The following is a 10,507-nucleotide window of genomic DNA, read 5'->3' as shown; positions in this document are numbered from 1 at the left end:
TGGGGCGGGAAAAATGCACAGGTCTTGTGTTCCTAAAAATAGATCCTGACATCCGCTGCTTGTTTTTCCTTGCAGATTTTTCTGTATTCAAAGCTGCCTGCATTTCTTGAACTGCTGCCACTAAAATTCTGGCATCTGCTTTCTGCTTTTTCTCATTTCTCTTTAAAAACACTCTTTGTGTTTCTCTCAGTAACTCTTGAAGTCCCCTGTCCTGCCAATCTTCTAATTTTTCCAGCTTTTTCTTGATGTCACTGCAAGACTCAGTCACAAACTGAATTTTTAACAGAACCTGCCCTACTGCAGTATCAATATCTATACTTGAATATAATTGCAAGTCTCTTTTTAATCTTTTTAACCATTCTGCCGGTGACTCATATTTTTTCTGGTGCTCACTCAAAGCTTTTCCTATCCTATATTATGTCTTTTAGGCACTGCCCTCTGAGTTTCTTGATTTTCTTTCCTTCGGGATTCCCATTCATCCCAAAACCATATTAACATCCCCAATGGGCTGTCCTGAGGAATGCTCCACCCCTGAGAACCCCCCTCACAGTTCCCAGATACCTCAAACCACTGCGAATTTCTCCTACAATCCGTAGCCCCTGGGTCAAGGAACTTATTCTTTCCCTGACCCATTTCTGGCGGCAACAAACTAAGAAATCCCCGGTACCAGGAGAGTCTTTGTTTCCCCCACTCACCTTGTGGCTCAACTCTCTCACTTATTACTCTGTCACACTGCTTTTTCAATCTACCTGTTCCACTCTTATCTCTCCTGTTGTGGTATGCTGTAATGTCCCATTTTGGCCTTCCAGGTCATTCCCCCAGGTGTGCCTATGCTTCTCTCCCTTCCCCCTTGCCCCCATGCTGAGTGAGTCCTGTCAATCAGGCTTAACATTCCAGCAAGGCGTCGTGTGATTGGTCAAGTTCAAAAGATGCCCCTATGCCCAGAGGTCATTGGCCTTTCTGGGTGTCATCTTCCCCTGAGACCCTGCCCCTCTCACCTGGTTGGTGGCTCACCTGTACCTCCCCTCCCCCTGTCCCTGAGCTTAAAAAGGTGATCAGACCATGCGGCCGCATTCTGTTGGAGCAGTTGCTCACGTTCAGACCTCTGTAACCATGGAATAAACCTCTGGACATTAAACCCTCCAGCAGAATCCTCTCCTTTTTCTCTTCACCATCGCCTGAAGCTATGCCTCCTGAGGTAAATGGGGTCTCTTACAAGCCTGGACTTGTTCAGTGCCCAGCTGCAACCACCAGCAAGCCAAGGTATCTCTGGGGTGATACACCGCAGTTGCTGCCTTTGGCCCAGCAGCGAGGGTCAGACTGGCCCAGGCACAATCTAACTGGTAATATTGGGAGCCTTTTTCCAATACTCTCCCTCTGCAATCTACTTGTTCTACTCCTATCTCTCCCTCTTTCTCAATCTATTAGCCCCATCCTCTCACCATCTAATCACATACTAAATTGCCTGCTACCAACCACTCCAAGGAAATTGAACCTATTCATTCACTCTCTCAGTCTCCCTGCTGAGTAAATCCCTCCTGCCCAAGGACCTTCCCACAGGTGCCTGGACCAGGGATCCCCTCCTTCCCCCTGGGTCAGACCCTCCCGGGGTCCCCATTCATTAATTTTTCTTTCACTTCCCTCCTTTTCCGGCTGGTCTCCTTGCGGAGAACGTGAAAACGCGGTACTGGGAGGTCCCACACACTTCGGTGGTCCGAGACTGCCCAGCCCCCGTCTCAGACAGTCTACACACACTCACACATGCATACAGCCGCCCCCCGACCCAAAACCCCGTGATACTCACAGCCTCCTTTTCTCACGAGGGTCTTTGTGCACAAAGCAGTTTTCTATGGGTACTCTCTCTCCTATAAGCCAGCACTCTGATGGGAGCCTCTCCTGCGCGCTTCCAAACACTAATTTGCTTATGCATTATTGTAAAAAGAACTCTCTTTTCCCAAGGGAGAGGGGTCTAGCCTTGGGACCACTTAAAAGTCTGGTGGGGAGCTCCTTCCCAGAAGCTATCCACCTCCCCGGAGTTAAGAGAGTCTCCCGGGTATCGGCACCAAAATTGTTATGTTTGCCCAATTATCCCATCAAAAAAAACCGAAAAAATATTTAAGGTAGCAACAATTTTAATTGAATAGTTTAGAAAATGTATAAACAAGAGATAATTTGGTTCAAATAATAGCGCATAGGCAAAAACAACCATGGGGTACGGAGGGCAGGGTTCAATGACCCTTGCCACTTCACGTACAAGCTTGCCAAGTGAAAGTCACCCCTTATATGCCATGTGTCAATACCATCACCTCCTATTTTCGGTTCGTCACTTTTCTGTCTCCGCCCTCCTCACCACCTTTACCACGCATGCGCCACCACTCGGTTTGGTGGTCGCACAAGTCTTTGGGGGTCGTCACTGATGAAGGCCCTGTAGTCTTCTTCGTTGTCCTTTAATTCACCTTTGGGTTACACCTGCACACCAAACCAGTACAATGTAAGTCAAGACCAACATATACCTGCATCTACATATCAAAGCAATAAATCCCTTATAATTAGCATTTTCTTGGACTAAACCAGGTTCTTGGTCATTTTTAGCAACTGTATCTTCAGCCTCTTTCCTGTGGCCCTTGTAAACATCTGCTGAGAAGGGGGGGGTGGGTGGAGCCCCTCCTATCCCTCTCTTCTTTGGCATTACAACTTTTAACAATTAACTGTTTTATTATTCTCAAATATTAATTACTGTATCAATAATGATTACTGTTTCAATTTTTATCAGCATGAATCATACCTATTTATCACAGAAGCAATCTGAAACTCCTGAGTTTCCCCACTGCAAAGAGACACCCTGCTCAGATGTGTGCCAACCCCAGGTGCCACCAAAGCCACTGCAGAGCTGCCCTGGGCCAGCTGTGAGGGTGGATCATCAGCCCAGGCTGCACTGGGCCCCTGCAAGGGGCTGTGGCCATGGGCACTGCACTGACCCCACTGCTGGGTTTGGCTGCCACGGCCACCAAGAGAAATTAAACTGTCCTTGGTAACACAGGGGAGGACTGGGACATACTGGAGAACACTGGGAACGCTGTGGGAGACACTGGGACATACTGGGAGTGACATTGCGGGATACTGGGAGAAACTGGGGACACTGGGGCAATTGCAGAGAAGACTGGGGATACTGGGGTACCTGTGGATGACACTGGGAGGAACTGGGAACGACTGGGAATGAACTCGGGTGTATTGGGACGAACTGGGCTGTACTGGGAGGGATTGGAGGGTTACTGGATTGTACTTGGTTCCACTGGGGAAGAATTGGGCTTCACTGATGTTACACTCGTCTGTACTGGGGATGAACTGGGCTTTACTGGGAGGGACTGGTGGAGGGTGATTTGGCTGTTCCCACCTCCACTGCATCCCATTTGCGTATGCTCCTGCCAATCACCAGCTGCAGCCAATCAGCGCGAGGGATCCGTGCCTGGGGGCGGTGCTTACACAGGCAGCAGATCCCGTCATGCCCCGCAGCCAAACTGAGCCCTTTGCAGCCGGGAGAACAACTCCCGTCATGCCCTGCGCTCCAAAGAACTCCGGGATCCGACCCCATCTGTCCCATAAGTGTCCCCCAAACACTCCAGGGTCCCTCAGTGCCCCCTCAGCGCCCATTCGGGACTCCCATAAGCGCCCCCGAACCCCTGAGTGCTCGCACCCCCACAGATGGCCGGTACAGCCACTTCTGGGAATTCCTTTGCTCTCGTCCCCCGTGGCCCCAGAGCCCCTCAGAACACAGTCCCACGCCTAAAACTCCAGCCGCGACCCGCGCCCTGAAGAGCGCGGTTGGAGCTCTCTGAGCTCCTCGCAAGGGCTCCCGTGCCGTTTACGTTTCCCCAGAGGATCTCAAGTCAGGGCTCGGATGCAAACGTGTCCCCCAAGAGCCGTTCCGGACTTTCAAACATTTCGTTCCAACCACTTTCGGGACTACAGCTCCCATCATGCTCCGCAACTCATGACCAGCGCCATTTTAGGTGGGACTTTATCTCCCGTCACGCCCGGCGCCCCACCGAGAGCCATTGCAGCTGCGCCCAGAACTCCCATGATGCTCCGCGGCCCCATTAAACCGTATGATACCCGCGCCTACAACTCCCATCACCCCCCGCGCCGCAGAGAACCCCGTTCGAGTCCCTCGAAGTGCCCGACCGGACCCCGAAGGGCCCCAAATTCCCCTCCCTCACCTCCAAGGGCCCCCCTGGACCCCCAAGTGCTGCCCCGGACCCTGAACTGTCCCTCAGAATCCCTGAGTGCCCCTCCAAGTGCCCACCCGGCTTCCACAAGTGTGCCCCAGACCCTCAAGTTCCCTCTGAATTCCCTCCCCAGATGCAAAACTGCCCCAAATGTGCCCCAGAAATGTCTCCAGGGACACCGAACTGCATGCCCCGCCAACCCTGTCTGAGAAAAAGATGATAAAAAAGATGACAAAAAGACTACAAATATAACTAATTAACATAAAGAGAAAGAAATAAAGAGCCAATAGAAGTTATTTAATTGAATCATGAAGGAATTGTGTTACTTAGAACCAGTGATGAATAATTTTCTTGGTTGCTAGAAATGTATCCAATTTTAATATAAATATACAAATTAGGTAATAAAAATATTTTATAAGGCTATCCTTAATTAAAATAATACCATTATAATTTTGTTATGAATAAATTTTATTTATAAGGAAAAATGCTAAAATTTTTCTTTTTTTTCGGGATGTCAGTCCCAGGTGGGCGTTGTCAGACATGGTGAGGCTGGGGGTGAGGAGCCGACTGTCCAAACAGGCTCAGCCTGCAAAGGGCTTATTCTTATCCATGCCCAGACCTCCTAAGGAGACATTCAGCATCCAGATCACTTGGGGAATGCTTCTATCCCCTCTTCTCATAACTAAAAAATGAAAAAATACTGATGTGATTAAAAAAAACAAAAATCATGAGGAGCATTTTGACATCTTCCTTTTGAAGACAACTCCAAACTGACTCCAATCCCTGCACAAGCCCTGGAGACTCAAAGACAATGGAAGGGAGACAAAGAGCTCCTGAGCACTTTCTGTATTTTAATCAGCCCCACGCTGGATTTGGGGCTGGGTCCGGGAGCCTAAGGCACGCATAGAAGGATGGAGAAGCTGCTCAAGGAGTCAGCAGCAAAACTCCAAGTGCCTTGGAGCATGGCTGGGCCCCAGGGAGGGCAGGGAGTGCCCAAGGCTGCCCAGGGCCTGGTGAGAGCAGATCCTTGAGGGCAGGATTGCAGGGAGCCCAAGGCTCTGAGCAGGGAACTGCAATGCTGAGCAAGGCCTGGCTTGGCTGCAGGATGCAGAAAGGCCAAGCCCTGAGCCCAGCCTGGGCCAGCAGGGCCTGTCCCTCACGGCTGCCTCGGGGCTCTTGGCGGGCCAAGAGGATGTGAGGGGCAGCAAGGACAAATGGCATCTACCTGCAGCCCCTGCCAGCCTTGCCAGGGAGGCCGAGGGAGAAGCAAAGTGCGGCCCCTGCCAGGAAAGTTCCTCCTGTGGGGCCTCCAGAGGCGCTGCCCGAGCCCAGGGCACAAAGGCCTGGGTGCCTGTGGCCCTGCCATCCCTGCCCAGCCCTTGGCCATCTGTCCTGCAGGCTGTGCCCCCTGGGCGTGCTGCTCCTCTGCCCTGGCCGGCTGCACTCGCCCATCTTGCTGTGCCCCAGCATTTCTCACCCAGCATTGCTGTGCCCTCCCTGGGCTCCCTGCACCCAGTGCTGCCGGCTCCTGGCACACAGAGCCCGGCCATGGCCCAGCCTCACGCTGCCACACCCCCAGCACCAACATTCTGCCCTGCAAAGGACTTTGCTTTCTCCTCAGCTCCAGCCGGAACCTTCCAAGGTGCACTTGGGGGAGGTTTCCTGCAATTCCCACTGCCAAAGAAAGCTCTTTCTCCTGCTGGTCACAAACAGAGAAGGGCTGGTGGCAGATCAGAGGTGGTCAGAGGTTGTTTGGGGCACAGCGACCATTGTAGCCATGATATTTTCTGAAAAATCCCTTTTCCAGGATTTAGCTCCTGAGAAGCTGAGGCCTCAGGTACAAAATAAAAACAATAATTGTCTGCTGCTGTGGAATGCAACAGGTGGATCTGTGATTGGCTTCATGTCATTGTTTCTAATTAATGGCCAATCACAGTCCAGATGTGTCTCTCTCTGGTCAGACACAGGATTTTGTTATCATTCCATTCTTTCTCCTTTGCTTGCAAGCCTTCCGATGAAATCCTTTCTTCTATTCTTTTTGTATAGTTTTAATATAATATCTATCAGAAAATAATAAATTAGTCTTCTGAAACATGGAGTCAGATCCTTTTCTCTTCCCTCTTCTGGGACCTCTGTGAACACCACTACTGACCGTGAAATTTTTAAGTTTTTTTATGTTCTCTGAAATAACAAGGGGCTTAAACTAAACACCTACAACTGGCTGGATGGCCATTTGTGTGGAGGTGAATGTTACACCAGAGAGTGGTGGTGAATGCTGCTGCATCCAGCTGGCAAGCAGTCACCTGTGGTGTCCCTCAGTAGTAAATCTGCACACAAAACTAAGCTGGGAGCGTGTGTCCATTTGCTGGAAGGTAGGAGGCCTCTGCAAAGAGACCGGGAACAGTTGGATGGATGGGCAGAGTCCAATAAGATGAAGTTTAATAAGTCCAAGTGCCGGGTCCTGCACTTTGGCCACAACAACCCCTGCAGTGCTACAGGCTGGGGACAGAGCGGCTGGACAGCGGCCAGGCAGAAAGGGACCTGGGGCACTGATGGACAGCAGGCTGGACATGAGCCAGCAGTGTGCAAGGTGGGCAAGAAGGCCAATGGCTGCTGGCCTGGATCAGGAATGGTGTGGCCAGCAGGAGCAGAGCAGTGATTCTTCCCCTGCACTCGGCACTGGTGAGGCCACACCTCGAGTGCTGTGTCCAGTTCTGGGCCCCCAATTTAGGAAGGCAATGGAGGAGATGGAGCGTGTCCGGGGAAGGGCAACAAGGCTGGGGAGGGGTCTGGAACCCAAGTCCTGTGAGGAGAGACTGAGGGAGCTGGGGTTGTTTATCCTGGAGAAGAGGAGGCCCAGGGAGACATGGCAATATCAGGGCACAGGTTAGACTTGATGATCTCCAAGGCCTTTTCCAAACTTGCTCATTCTGTGACTCTCTGGAACCACCCTTGGAGCAGAGTCAGGAGGAGCCCTGGGCCTACTCTTCAGCAGCTCCAGCAGCCCAGCTCCCTCAGCTTCTCCTGCCACCCCCAAAGCCCATCCTGTCACTCCTGCAGAGTCTCTGCAGCTCCTCCTCACTGCCTAGAACAGGGAGCCCTAGAGCCAGACACAGCAGCCCAGATGTGCCCCCCTGGCCTGGGGTGCCTCTGGCAAGGGAGCAGCAACAGGCACTGCAGGAGCCTGCAGACAATTCCTGCAGCACTTGTAGGATGATCCTGCTGCCCAAGGGACGTTCCCATGGTGCCAAGTCAGGAACTTCCATGGGGAGTGGGGCCAGAGAGGAAAGGGCAAACAGGGATGGGCTGTTTGCAGGGGAGGGAACAGCGATGGGCAATAGGAAGAAGTCTGGATCGGGAAAGAGGGAGGGCCTGATGGAGCTGCTGTTGGACATTCCTTCAATCTGAGCATGGTGGACTGTTGAAAGAAGACATAGTGAAATGCAATGCATTTCTTTGAGTCAAACCTATGTATTTTATTTGGAATCGGCAGAAAATCACTTCTCTTCCCGTGAGGGAATTTTGCTAAACATTTTTTGATTTTGAGTTTGTGCTGATGAGTTCCTGCCTAATCTTTACCATTGCTCTCAGGCTGAAAACTAGGGAGACCCCAAGAAAACAGTACTCTCTGTGCCCCAGTGCAGACAGTGCTAGACCTCACACAGGAGTCCTTTGCTCATTACAACTCCTCTGTTTCAGGGTGCCTGCACTTAAAAATGTCTTGAAAAATAAAGTAAGCTTTCTGAACTGTCCATTTTAAAAGTAATTTTCTCCAAACCCTTTCCTCTTTCTCTGTGCAGCTGGACAGGATGGGATACCAAGGGTAGGTCTGGCTCTCTGCTGCCTGGATTTGTGCCTGCTGGGAGCTGTTTCTCTCTATCCAAGCCTTGTCCCTGCCATTGCTGCCCCAGCCCAGCCCAGCCCTGGGGGCTCAGCTCTGCCCTGCAGACCCCTCCCAGCACAGGGCACTGCCCAGGGGCATCTCCCTGGCAGCAGGGCCTTAAGGGCAGGCCAGACAAACAGAGATGCTGCAAGTCTAGGTGCTGCTGCTGCTGTCTGTAGGGAGAGGAGGCTGAGGAGGCCGTTTCTGAGGGAGATCTGAGGCCCATCTGCTGATGGCCATGGTGACAGTGCAGAGTCTCAGTGACACAGCCAAAGCTGACAGCCCCGTTCCCTTCCCTTGAGGAGAAAGCTGAGAGCAGCCCTGGCCTTACAGCACCATCTCCACAGCAGGAGGAATCTGCCCTGATGGGGGTGGCTCCTTCCACCTCCAACTTTTCCCCTGCAGGGTCCATGGGGAGCTGCCAGGCAGGCTGAGAGCTGCCCCTGGCAGGTGGCACATGCCCTGGGCTGGCCAAGAGCCCTGAGGGCTGCAGGAGCTGCTCTGCAGGACAGCCCTGGGCAGCCCTGGCTGCAGCCACAGCTTCAGCCCCTGCAGACGTCCCTGGCAGCAGGAGCCGTCCTGCCCTGTACTTCTGACGGTGCCCAGGGCAGCCCCTCTCTGCAGCACATCCTCCTCCTCCTGCGCCTGTGTCACAGAGAAAGTGGGAGAGTCCTTGTGACACATCCCCCAGTCTGTGAGTTGTGCTGGCTTCAGGAGATCCCTCCAGTAGCATGGGGGACATTGCCCTGCACCTACACACTCACCATGCACAGGGCTGTGAAGATCTTTCCCCAAGTGAAGTCTCAGCTCAATGTCATCCCAATCCTGACTGCCTTCAGCCTGTCTCTGCCTGGCTCCTGTCCCCTCAGTGCCTGCAGGCTGAGCCCTCAGACCTGCTGGGCTGGGAGAGGAGCTGGTCCTGGGAAGAGCTGTTCCTTTAAAGCTCAGCAGCACAGAAGCAGCACAAGGAATTTAATGAGCCTCTTGGTGCTTTGGTGTTGTTTCCATCGCACTCAGTCCCTAAGAGGGTGTTCAGAAAACTTCTCAAGAACTCAAAATTAAATTGAAACTCTGAACTTTCTTGAAGTTTTAATGCGTTCCACTGAGGGACATGTCAGGGACAGTGTCCCCAGGTTCCAGTTACAGCAGAACAATGGAGGCAGTGATGACATCTGGGGACAAACAAGGCCAAGATGTCTCTGGTGCTGAGCAAAGCTGGATGTGTTTGAGGAATGCAAAGAGCCAAGGCCTGAGCTCCAGCCCCTGTCCAGGCAGATGCTGTCCCTCCCTCCTTGCTCAGGGCTCTTGCCGGAATGGGCACTGGCATGTGGGGATGTGCAATGGCAAGGGCAGGAGCATGGGGCGGCCCCTGCCAGGCTGCTGAGCAGGGACAAGGAGGCAATGAGGCCCCAGGCCTGCAAGGGTCACTTGTCTCCTGCTCCTGCCTCAGGCCAAGGCCCAGCAGCCATGGCCAAAGTGCTGCCCAAGTTGGCTCCGGCAGGGCTGTCTTGCAGCTGCTGCACATGCCTGTGCCCTGTGCAGCCCAGGCTGTTCCACGGTGTCCCTGCCCTGCGCCTCTGTCCCTGCAGGCTGTCAGCATCCCCCGGCTGCCCCACCTGGCTAGCCTCTTCCTTTGCTGACAGCTCTGCCTCCTGCCTGCCTCTGCCTGCCCACACAAAGCCTGGGGTTGCCCCAGGCTCCTTGTAAGAGATGTTCTGCACCGTATCTCAGCCCTGGGAGGAAAATTCCTTTCTCTTTGTGTCCTGTCAGGGCCTCCCCAGCTGCATTTGTGGTATAATTTCTCTATCTCTGTGTTTCCCACTATGGAGAAAATGCTTCACCATTTCTGAATCCACCTTTAAACCCTGCCCGTCCACTCCTTTTCTGTCTGCAGTCTCTTCACAACTCAGACCAAGCACATCAGCCTCCATATATTGGGTATGTTCTTTAGGCCTGCAAACACCAGTCTGGGAGATCTTTGAGCCCTCTCCATGGTGTTTTCAGATGAAAACATTCTGCTCATAGTCTAACAATATATCACAAGTGCCCAAGGCCAGGCTGAGGTGTCTGTCAATGGCAGGTTTTTTCTAGGAGCAATCCTGGGATAGATGGAATTTTGTCAGCCAAATTCCAGTTTCTGCAATGGCCCCTGGACAAGGCCAGTTTTTTTTTTTTTGCATAGGAAGGAAGGCACAGAGCCCTGGTTCTTCTGAGGTAGATGAGATGTGATACCCAGAGGCCAAGGCTAGGCAGAGCTGGCAGGTTTTTCTGGCTATCTTTTCCTTGCATACAGGAATTTTTCAGGGGGAACTACCAATTTTGTCCTTGGGTGTCAGAAAAAAAAGACAGTCCTTTCCATTGAAAGGAAACATAGAGCCTCAGTGATTGAGGAGCTGAT

This window comes from Melospiza melodia, unplaced genomic scaffold (assembly GCF_035770615.1).
Source record: "Melospiza melodia melodia isolate bMelMel2 unplaced genomic scaffold, bMelMel2.pri scaffold_34, whole genome shotgun sequence".
Taxonomy (NCBI): domain Eukaryota; kingdom Metazoa; phylum Chordata; class Aves; order Passeriformes; family Passerellidae; genus Melospiza; species Melospiza melodia.
This window is presented reverse-complemented; position numbering follows the sequence as displayed.